Genomic DNA, 12,550 nt, shown 5'->3' on the forward strand with positions numbered 1-12,550 from the left:
GCATCTCTGTAATGAGAAGGGGTGTGGTCTAATGACATCAACACCCTATATTAGGTGTGCATAATTATTAGGCAACTTCCTTTCCTTTGGCAAAATGGGTCAAAAGAAGGACTTGACAGGCTCAGAAAAGTCAAAAATAGTGAGATATCTTGCAGAGGGATGCAGCACTCTTAAAATTGCAAAGCTTCTGAAGCGTGATCATCGAACAATCAAGCGTTTCATTCAAAATAGTCAACAGGGTCGCAAGAAGCGTGTGGAAAAACCAAGGCGCAAAATAACTGCCCATGAACTGAGAAAAGTCAAGCGTGCAGCTGCCAAGATGCCACTTGCCACCAGTTTGGCCATATTTCAGAGCTGCAACATCACTGGAGTGCCCAAAAGCACAAGGTGTGCAATACTCAGAGACATGGCCAAGGTAAGAAAGGCTGAAAGACGACCACCACTGAACAAGACACACAAGCTGAAACGTCAAGACTGGGCCAAGAAATATCTCAAGACTGATTTTTCTAAGGTTTTATGGACTGATGAAATAAGAGTGAGTCTTGATGGGCCAGATGGATGGGCCCGTGGCTGGATTGGTAAAGGGCAGAGAGCTCCAGTCCGACTCAGACGCCAGCAAGGTGGAGGTGGAGTACTGGTTTGGGCTGGTATCATCAAAGATGAGCTTGTGGGGCCTTTTCGGGTTGAGGATGGAGTCAAGCTCAACTCCCAGTCCTACTGCCAGTTTCTGGAAGACACCTTCTTCAAGCAGTGGTACAGGAAGAAGTCTGCATCCTTCAAGAAAAACATGATTTTCATGCAGGACAATGCTCCATCACACGCGTCCAAGTACTCCACAGCGTGGCTGGCAAGAAAGGGTATAAAAGAAGAAAATCTAATGACATGGCCTCCTTGTTCACCTGATCTGAACCCCATTGAGAACCTGTGGTCCATCATCAAATGTGAGATTTACAAGGAGGGAAAACAGTACACCTCTCTGAACAGTGTCTGGGAGGCTGTGGTTGATGCTGCACGCAATGTTGATGGTGAACAGATCAAAAGACTGACAGAATCCATGGATGGCAGGCTTTTGAGTGTCCTTGCAAAGAAAGGTGGCTATATTGGTCACTGATTTGTTTTTGTTTTGTTTTTGAATGTCAGAAATGTATATTTGTGAATGTTGAGATGTTATATTGGTTTCACTGGTAAAAATAAATAATTGAAATGGGTATATATTTGTTTTTTGTTAAGTTGCCTAATAATTATGCACAGTAATAGTCACCTGCACACACAGATATCCCCCTAAAATAGCTAAAACTAAAAACAAACTAAAAACTACTTCCAAAAATATTCAGCTTTGATATTAATGAGTTTTTTGGGTTCATTGAGAACATGGTTGTTGTTCAATAATAAAATTAATCCTCAAAAATACAACTTGCCTAATAATTCTGCACTCCCTGTATATATATAAATAAAATACAAAAGGGAAATGAAACACATCTTCAATGAAGCTTTGGTAGCACCAGGAACTCAGCGGAGAACCAAACACAAGCTAACCATAAGTCCATCAGAAGCTATAAACCGCAAAGCATAGTGGGAGAAACAACAATAAAAAGAGAAGGTAAAATGACCACAAAAGCCAAACCTGGGGAAAGAAGGTGTGGCAACAAGCACCAGAAACAACACAGATGTCATTTGATCCAAAAGGAAAACGTGTCAGATCAAACCACGTATTGCCAGCCTCACAGATTTCCTGCCATCTGTTGCAGGAATGTCCGTATGTCTCGGTACGTCCGTGACACAGAGCCAAACAGGCGGAAGGTGTGGCCAAGCTAAGTAGGAGGGGGTTTTGCAGGGTAATCTGTATTTTTTTTTATTGATAGCATTTTGGAATATGCCTTTTTGATCATTTGATCATATGCCTTTTTTTGGGGGGAGATTCAGTTTTGATTTTTTTTTTCCATTATGGCGTTCACTGTACGGAATAAATACATTTATATTTTAACAGTATGTATGCAACAATGGCAATTTTTTATCGTTTTATGCACTTTTTTCTGTTCTTATTATTTATTTATTTAAAGTCTCCCTAGGGGACTTTAACATGTACCATGTGATTGTCTGATCACTGCTCCTATATACTATACATGTATAGCGGAGGTCGTGAAGGGGTTAACCCTTTAAGGACCCTGAGATTTTCCTTTTTTGCGTTTTCGTTTTTCACTCCCCACCTTCCCATAGTCCTAACCTTTTTTTATTTTTCCATTCACATAGCCTTATGAGGGCTTATTATTTGCAGGACAAGTTGTACTTTCTAATGGCACCATTTACGTTTGCATACAATGTAGTAGGAAGCAAAAAATAAAATCCAAATGGGGTAGAATTGGGAAAAAACGCAATTCTGATAAAGGTTTATATTTTTTTGCTTTTACACTGTACACTATGTGGTAAAAATTACCTGTTATCTCCATTCTCCAGATCAGTATGTTTACAACGATACCACAGTTGTATCAATTTTTTTTTATGTTTTAATACTGAAAAAATAAATTAAAACCTTTAAAGGAAAAAAGAAAATGATAACCATATTCTGACCCCTTTAACTTTTTTGTAGTTATGTATACAGGGCTGTGTGAGGGCTCATTTTTTGTGGGCCGATCTGTACTTTTCAGTGATACCAATTTGAAGTGTGTGTGACTTTTTGATCACTTTTTATTTAAAAAAAATATTGGGTAGTTGAAGTGACAAAAAATGGCAAATTGGCTGTTTTTATTTTCTTTCCCGTTATGCTATTTGACGTATGCCATTAACATTGTTATACACTGCTCAAAAAAATAAAAAGAACACAAAAATAACACATCCTAGATCTGAGTTAATTAAATATTCTTCTGAAATACTTTGTTCTTTACATAGTTGAATGTGCTGACAACAAAATCACACAAAAATAAAAAAATGGAAATCAAATTTTTCAACCCATGGAGGTCTGGATTTGGAGTCACACTACAGGCTGATCCAACTTTGATGTAATGTCCTTAAAACAAGTCAAAATGAGGCTCAGTAGTGTGTGTGGCCTCCACGTGCCTGTATGACCTCCCTACAACGCCTGTGCATTCTCCTGATGAGGTGGCGGACTGTCTCCTGAGGGATCTCCTCCCAGATGTGGACTAAAGCATCTGCCAACTCCTGGACAGTCTGTGGTTCAACGTGACGTTGGTGGATAGAGCGAGACATGATGTCCCGAATGTGCTCAATTGGATTCAGGTCTGGGGAACGGGCGGGCCAGTCCATAGCATCAATGCCTTCGTCTTGCAGGAACTGATGACACACTCCAGCCATATGAGGTCTAGCATTGTCTTGCATTAGGAGGAACCCAGGGCCAACCGCACCAGCATATGGTCTCACAAGGGGTCTGAGGATCTCATCTCGGTGCCTAATGGCAGTCAAGCTACATCTGGCGAGCACATGGAGGGCTGTGCGGCCCTCCAAAGAAATGCCACCCCACACCATTACTGACCCAATGCCAAACCGGTCATGCTGGAGGATGTTGCAGGCAGCAGAACGTTCTCCACGGCATCTCCAGACTCTGTCACGTCTGTCACATGTGCTCAGTGTGAACCTGCTTTCATCTGTGTAGAGCACAGGGCGCCAGTGGCAAATTTGCCAATCTTGGTGTTCTCTGGCAAATGCCAAACGTCCTGCACGGTGTTGGGCTGTAAGCACAACCCCCACCTGTGGACGTCGGGCCCTCATATCACCCTCATGGAGTCTGTTTCTGACCGTTTGAGAAGACACATGCACATTTGTGGCCTGCTGGAGGTCATTTTGCAGGGCTCTGGCAGTGTTCCTCCTGTTCCTCCTTGCACAAAGGCGGAGGTAGCGGTCCTGCTGCTGGGTTGTTGTCCTCCTACGGCCTCCTCCACGTCTCCTGATGTACTGGCCTGTCTCCTGGTAGCACCTCCATGCTCTGGACACTACGCTGACAGACACAGCAAACCTTCTTGCCACAGCTCGCATTGATGTGCCATCCTGGATAAGCTGCATTACCTGAGCAACTTATGTGGGTTGTAGACTCCGTCTCATGCTACCACTAGAGTGAAAGCACCGCCAGCATTCAAAAGTGACCAAAACATCAGCCAGGAAGCATAGGAACTGAGAAGTGGTCTGTGGTGACCACCTTCAGAACCACTCCTTTATTGGGGGTGTCTTGCTAATTGCCTATAATTTCCACCTGTTGTCTATCCCATTTGCACAACAGCATGTGAAATTGATTGTCACTCAGTGTTGCTTCCTAAGTGGACAGTTTGATTTCACAGAAGTGTGATTGACTTGGAGTTACATTGTGTTGTTTAAGTGTTCCCTTTATTTTTTTGATCAGTGTATTTTAATTGTATGGGCATTTTTGCACACGGCGATGCCCATGATGTTTATTTTTTTATTGATTAAGTATTTTTATTTTAAGTAAAGGGGGGTGATTTGAACTTTTATATTTTTTTCATTTTTTTACATTTGTGAAAACTTTTTTTTGTACTTTTTTTTGTACTTTTTTTTAAGTCACCTTGGGTGACAATAACTGTTAATCATTAGATTTTCCATGGTGTTAATTGATGGCTATATTGCCATCATTGAACACTTTATTTACAATATAACAATGCACTGCTGCCACCTGGTGGCCTGTATTGGTATATTCCTGAAATAGACTCCGAAGCCTGCTTGAGGCTTCGGGCTATTTTAGCAATGTAACAGGCTCCCCGATCTCTGCCGGGGAACGCTGTTATTGGAGCAGAAGCACGCGGCTTTCTCTTCTGGACTGCTCAAATGCCGTGGTCACGTTTGACCACGGCATCTGAAGAGGAAAATGTATGCGATCAGCCTCATGGCTGATCGCATACATGTTCTGCGGGTCTCTGCTATTTAAAATAGTAGAAACCCGGCGGCTATGGAACCCAGTGCACGTGCGAGAGGGCGCCATGTTTAAAGACCAGACTTCCGCTGTACATGTACGGCGGAGGTCCTCACGGGGATAAGATAAAAGTAATTCCCCCATATAACTATTAAGCATGTAATATAATAATAAATAAAAAAATACTGAAAATTAACTCATGAAACTCAGACATTGCTTTCGAATTGTGGTTAACCAGAATAATTTATTAAACAAACTAATGAACTGGCCTGAACAAAAATGATGGTACCCTTAAAGGGACACTGACAGGCCTTCTGAGCATAGTTAGCTCTTTATATGCCCCCCTAGGTCTTATAATAAGTTCCCAATTCATATAAGTATTATCCCTGTGCGCATTATAAAACTTTTAAAATAATCTTTATAATCACCTCTCCTTTCTGCCCAAGGGGCGTTCTTTGTGGCGCATTTGTGCCCAGCCGCGTCCCAACTGCCGGGTCCTTAGACACGCCCATCTCATTAGTATTCACTTCGCTGGGCGGTATTTCTCAGTCCCCGACATTCGGAGATCATGCGCATGCGCCCGGCACCCTCGCTCGCCGGGATCACATTGCGCCAAGTGAATACTAATGAGATGGGCGTGTCTAAGGACCCGGCAGTTGGGACGCGGCTGGGCACAAATGCGCCACAAAGAACGCCCCTTGGGCAGAAAGGAGAGGTGATTATAAAGATTATTTTTTAACGTTTTATAATGCGCACAGGGATAATACTTATATGAATTGGGAACTTATTATAAGACCTAGGGGGGCATATAAAGAGCTAATTATGCTCAGAAGGTCTGTCAGTGTCCCTTTAACTTAATATTTTGTTGCACAACCTTTGGAGGCAATTACTGCAATTCCTGTAATTTCTATAACTGTCAAATATACTTAGAGTATATTTGGTCTCTGGCTTAAAAGGTGCCTTCTCCAGACTGCATGTTTCAGCTGCTTTCACAGACATTCAATAGGATTGAGATCAGGGTTCAAAGAAGGATGTTTTAGGTGAGTTTTAGGTCATTATCCTGTTGGAGGACCCATGAAGGGATGGTTTCTGGGAAACTAACGATGAACAGATTTCCCCAAAGAGAGTGCTTCTCTATATCTTCCACCTTTTCCTACAATTGCTTGATTTCTGCCTCTGCAGCTTTCAGATGAGAGCAAGTAACAGTTACCTCTGACTCCAGTAGAAGAGGTTTTATTCCCCCATATAACTATTAAGCATGTAATATAATAATAAATAAAAAAATACTGAAAATTAACTCATGAAACTCAGACATTGCTTTCGAATTGTGGTTAACCAGAATAATTTATTAAACAAACTAATGAACTGGCCTGAACAAAAATGATGGTACCCTTAAAGGGACACTGACAGGCCTTCTGAGCATAGTTAGCTCTTTATATGCCCCCCTAGGTCTTATAATAAGTTCCCAATTCATATAAGTATTATCCCTGTGCGCATTATAAAACTTTTAAAATAATCTTTATAATCACCTCTCCTTTCTGCCCAAGGGGCGTTCTTTGTGGCGCATTTGTGCCCAGCCGCGTCCCAACTGCCGGGTCCTTAGACACGCCCATCTCATTAGTATTCACTTCGCTGGGCGGTATTTCTCAGTCCCCGACATTCGGAGATCATGCGCATGCGCCCGGCACCCTCGCTCGCCGGGATCACATTGCGCCAAGTGAATACTAATGAGATGGGCGTGTCTAAGGACCCGGCAGTTGGGACGCGGCTGGGCACAAATGCGCCACAAAGAACGCCCCTTGGGCAGAAAGGAGAGGTGATTATAAAGATTATTTTTTAACGTTTTATAATGCGCACAGGGATAATACTTATATGAATTGGGAACTTATTATAAGACCTAGGGGGGCATATAAAGAGCTAATTATGCTCAGAAGGTCTGTCAGTGTCCCTTTAACTTAATATTTTGTTGCACAACCTTTGGAGGCAATTACTGCAATTCCTGTAATTTCTATAACTGTCAAATATACTTAGAGTATATTTGGTCTCTGGCTTAAAAGGTGCCTTCTCCAGACTGCATGTTTCAGCTGCTTTCACAGACATTCAATAGGATTGAGATCAGGGTTCAAAGAAGGATGTTTTAGGTGAGTTTTAGGTCATTATCCTGTTGGAGGACCCATGAAGGGATGGTTTCTGGGAAACTAACGATGAACAGATTTCCCCAAAGAGAGTGCTTCTCTATATCTTCCACCTTTTCCTACAATTGCTTGATTTCTGCCTCTGCAGCTTTCAGATGAGAGCAAGTAACAGTTACCTCTGACTCCAGTAGAAGAGGTTTTATTTCCAGCATTTCCCATTGTGTAAAAAGGATTGTGCCACCTTGCATGACAAGAACTCCTGCAAGTCAGGTAAGATTCTGAAAGCTATTTCTATAAGTGTCAATAATCTCCATTACTAGTGCGGTTGTTGCAGCCTTGCCAGTAGTGATAAGAGAAGGATGCTCTGGATCCTATATCAGAAGTCGCTTCACTCAAAAATTTTGCTTCAGTTCCGACTGGTAACTCAAAACTGAAGCCAAGTTTGGATCCAAGTTTTAAAGTGGTTTTCCTCTTTAAAAATCAAATACCAAAGTTATTCACAGATAATTTTGCGAGAATTCGTAAATATCTGACTTCGCCTCATCAGAGACCATACATTTTAATGCTGCACGGAGACGGATCTAGGATTAATACCAGCTTTAGGATGACCTTTTTGATTTGTTTTGCTCCCCATAGCTACTAACTCACAAAAAGTTTGAGATATTTGGGTTTCGGGTGAAATTTATGGAAAACGTAAAAAGTTCACACCACAATGATATTATATCATTAAAGAAGGGCAATTTAAGTAGAAACATGCAATGGTGATTTCCTCATTTCAAACTATTTATTGAAACACTTGAAAACAAGTGCGGTCACCGGGAGCAGGCAGTTCCGAGAACAGCCCAATGAAGGCCCCCGGTGGCTGTTCTCGGAACTGGCTGCTCCCGCTGACCGCACTTGTTTTCAGACTGGCTCGCGCACAGGCACAGTTAAGGGCTTACCTGTGCCTCGCCAGACTTGTGAAAAAAGATGGCAGCCTGCATATGTTCTCGGGCGAACAAAGCGAATTGGCCATCACTGGTGGTGGGTATACCCCCACAAAAAATGTCAATGTCTCAAAAACTTGTCATGTGGCCTTGTGCAATTACAGCTTGACAACAACGTCTCATGCTGTTCACAAGTCAACTTATTGTCTGCAGAGGCATGACATCCTACTATTCTTGTAGGGCAGCCCCGATCAGGTCTATGAGGTTCTGAGGTACAGGGTTACAAGCCTTTATACGGCGACTCGGCTGCTCTCATAGGTTTTCAATGGGATTCAGGTCTGGAGAAAGTACCGCCCACTCCATTTGCGATATCCTAGTCTCCAGCAGCCATTCCCTAATGATGCAATCTTGATGAGCTGGCGCATTGTCATCCATGAAGATGAAATTTGGCCAGTGTTGTTTATGCAGAGGCACAATAACTGTATTAATCATGTTATTCAAGTAGTATGGGCTTGTCATTGTACCATTCACAAAGTGTAGGGCAATTCTGTATTGACTAGACACAATGGCCCAAACTGTAACACCACCACTTAAGGCTTGTCTGGTGACAACAGTGGCTGATGTATAGTGGTCTCCTTGACGTCTCCAACATTGTTGGCAGCCATAATTTCTGTTAAGCGTGAATTGAATTTGATCATTGAACAGCACTGAGGCCCACTGGTCCGTCATCCAGCATACTGTAGATTCTCCCTGGTCCATGCAAGACGATGACGCCTATGGTCAGGTACTCTTGCAGGTCGCCTGGCATGCAGACCACACTGATGCAAACGGTTTCAAATGATCTGGCAGGACACTTGGGTGCCTCTCACCTCCCTTAAATGTGAATGAAGTTGTGTGGCATTCATCATCCGATTCCGCAGGGCATTGTTCGCAATGAAACAGTCATCAGCGTGGGATGTGTCAAAAGCACATCCTCTTCTATGCTTTTCTCTAATTCTTCCAGTTTCTCTATATCTCTGTTGCAACCTGCTGTGACACTTTAACCCCTTCTACCCCGGAAGTATTTTTGTTGTTGCATTTTTGTTATGCGCTCCCTGCCTTCCCAGAGCCATATTTTTTTTATTTTTTCTATTCATATAGCCGTATGAGGGCTTGCTATTTGCGGGACAAGTTGTACTTTCCAACGTCACCATTAAAAATTGCATATGATGTAGTGGGAAGCTGGAAAAAAAATTCTAAATGGAGTGAAATTGCAAAAAAAAAAGCAATTCCGTCATATTTTTATGGGGTTTTTATTTACGATAAAACTAACCAGTTAATTTCATTCTACAGGTCAGTACGAATTCAGCGAAACCTTATATATGAATAGTTTTTCTTGCATTTTGATAGTGATAAAATACAATGTTTTAAAAAATCAGTTTTATTTTTTCGTCGCCATATTTTTACCCCTCTAACTTTTTTGTAATTATGTTTACAGAGCTTTAAAGATCCGGCCAACTCCGTACTAGTGTGGCACTAGTCAGGAAGGGGTTAAGCACAGTTACACTTCCATCTGAGAACATCCTGCTTGATGCCTCGCAATGGCGAAGTACTGTTGATCAATTATTAGGTGTCGTCTTGGTCTCATGATGTCAAAATGTGAACAGCATGATGAGGAGGACTGTTAAATACCAATTCTAATTGAACCAGGAAATTTATTGGGCATTTCATGGATCAAATAACTATTGTGAATTTTGCCATTAAGCTTCTTGTTAGAGAACAGCAAGTTGTGCAAAAAGTACTAAAACACTTGGACAAGTGCATTCAAAAGTTTAGAGAAGGTCACATTAAGTTCATGTGCATTTTAGGTTCATCCTTAAATATCACCCACAAGCCAAATATATCTAACTTTTTGTGAGTAGTGTATATGCAGTGTCCCACATATGTGTGTAAAAGGGACACTTTAAACATCTGCCTATTTATCTAATGTATTTGCAATATATGGTATTTCCTATTTATCAGGCTGGCATTGTCATTGCACCCATTCGCCTCTAGGTGTTGCTAGCGCCATTCATTTTCATAGCTTGGGGTGTGTCTAGCTTATAAAAGAATGTAGAGTAGAGTGTATTGAAATGTTGTAGAAGGAAAACAAGTGTATGGAGGAGAGAAACAGGCATTGTCCACCATGTAATCTGCTATTTCTACCCCTTGGTTCTGGCCAGGCTAAGGGAATACAGCAAACATTTATCTGCAGCAGCAAAGCACAAAACAGCAAATCTATGTCTAAATATGAAGCAAGCCTAGTGAGGGTTACAGCTGAATCCAGCCTATGCACTTCACAAGCACAAGTGCATGAGGACAACTTTAGGAGTGCCGGGACACGAATGAATAATTGATGCTTCACTAGAAGCCTTCTGGGATATAGTGGAAACCTAAAAACCTGAATCCTTTGGGAGAGCATCCTGCAAATAATGTAGCAGAAGACTGATGCCTGCCACAAGGGAGAACGCACTCATTTGATAGCTCAAGATAAGTAGAAAACAGCATATTTAGTACCAGAGTGCTATAGTTTGGAATTAGAATAATTACAGAAGTCTTGCCTGTAAAGTGTCAGCCTTAAAGAGAACTCTTCAACTGACAATTGCCTAAACCTGATAAAAGAAATACTATTGGACCAATTTCTGAGTCATCACTCATGCCATACAAATGAAATGCATTTGCACTGACTACCTGAAGACAATTGATTCAGTAAATGTTCAACTGTTTGATTACAACCGACTCCTCATCATTTCTACTACTACTACTACTAGTCTCAACATATGCACCTTATGGTGCTGGCATCACGAAAACAGGGGCCCAGCCACCAAAGCACCTTAAACACCTATACCATCAAGGGCACCTCAACTTCCATCTGGCTGGTGTTCCCTGCAATAGAGAGTGTCCCAGAGGATTTAGTGCTGTCTTCCCATCCACTGTACTGCTGGCCCAGGGAGGCTTTGCTAACCATGAGTACATGAACTACTACCCCCATCGGCCCACCTTGAGCCTCACATGTTTCCCCTGTGGTCCGGCTCGTTGCATATATATATATATATATATATATATATATGTGCCCTCTCTGCATTACAATGGCAATTGTATTTAGGGACTCTGTTCCAGAATGAAGGGGAGAAAAAGTATGTCGGGACAAGTTGGCAGGGAGCCCTCATCACACACTGATAGCCTTTTGGTGGTTCTTTTCTATGTTATAGCACCTCAATTCCTCTGCAAACTGGAAATATAGCTGGTAAATAGACAAAAAGTCTCTAGTACGTTGCCTTTTTCCGCGTCGCAGGTCCCAATCGTGAAGTGGGTACAATTCACATAAATCTCAATCCTTTTCCAGTTGGACGTCGCTGCTCCAGAAGGCAGGAAAATCACCACTCTAGACTCATACCAATAATCCGTGGATATAGGGAAGCAGTAAGGCTACAGAAAGCCACAAAACCTCCACTCATTCGCCTCTGTCAGAGACCAAAGGATAACCGCAATAGTGAAGCACCATCACATATACGGAATTAATAGAATTTACAAACCGGATTCCAAAAAAGTTGGGACACTAAACAAATTGTGAATAAAAACTGAATGCAATGATGTGGAGATGGCAAATGTCAATATTTTATTTGTAATAGAACGTAGATGACAGATTAAACGTTTAATCCGAGTAAATGTATCATTTTAAAGGAAAAATACGTTCAAAATTTCACGGTGTCAACAAATCCCCAAAAAGTTGGGACAAGTAGCAATAAGAGGCTGGAAAAAGTAAATTTGAGCATAACGAAGAGCTGGAAGACCAATTAACACTAATTAGGTCAATTGGCAACATGATTGGGTATAAAAAGAGCTTCTCAGAGTGGCAGTGTCTCTCAGAAGCCAAGATGGGTGGAGGATCACCAATTCCCACAATGTTGCGCAGAAAGATAGTGGAGCAATATCAAAAAGGTGTTACCCAGCAAAAAATTGCAAAGACTTTGCATCTATCATCATCAACTGTGCATAACATCATCCGAAGATTCAGAGAATCTGGAACAATCTCTGTGCGTAAGGGTCAAGGCCGTAAAACCATACTGGATGCCCGTGATCTCCGGGGCCTTAAACGACACTGCACCACAAACAGGAATGCTACTGTAAAGGAAATCAAATATGGGCTCAGGAATACTTCCAGAAACCATTGTCAGTGAACACAATCCAGTGTGCCATCCGCCATTGCCAGCTGAAACTCTACAGTGCAAAGAAGAAGCCATTTCTAAGCAAGATCCACAAGCTCAGGCGTTTTCACTGGGCCAGGGATCATTTAAAATGGAGTGTGGCAAAATGGAAGACTGTTCTGTGGTCAGACGAGTCACAATTCGAAGTTCTTTTTGGAAATCTGGGACGCCATGTCATCCGGACCAAAGAGGACAAGGACAACCCAAGTTGTTATCAATGCTCAGTTCAGAAGTCTGCATCTCTGATGGTATGGGGTTGCATGAGTGCGTGTGGCATGGGCAGCTTGCATGTCTGGAAAGGCATCATCAATGCAGAAAAATATTTTCAGGTTCTAGAACAACATATGCTCCCATCCAGACGTCATCTCTTTCAGGGAAGACCCTGCATTT

Source organism: Bufo bufo, chromosome 5 (assembly GCF_905171765.1).
Source record: "Bufo bufo chromosome 5, aBufBuf1.1, whole genome shotgun sequence".
In the NCBI taxonomy this organism is placed as follows: Eukaryota; Metazoa; Chordata; class Amphibia; order Anura; family Bufonidae; genus Bufo; species Bufo bufo.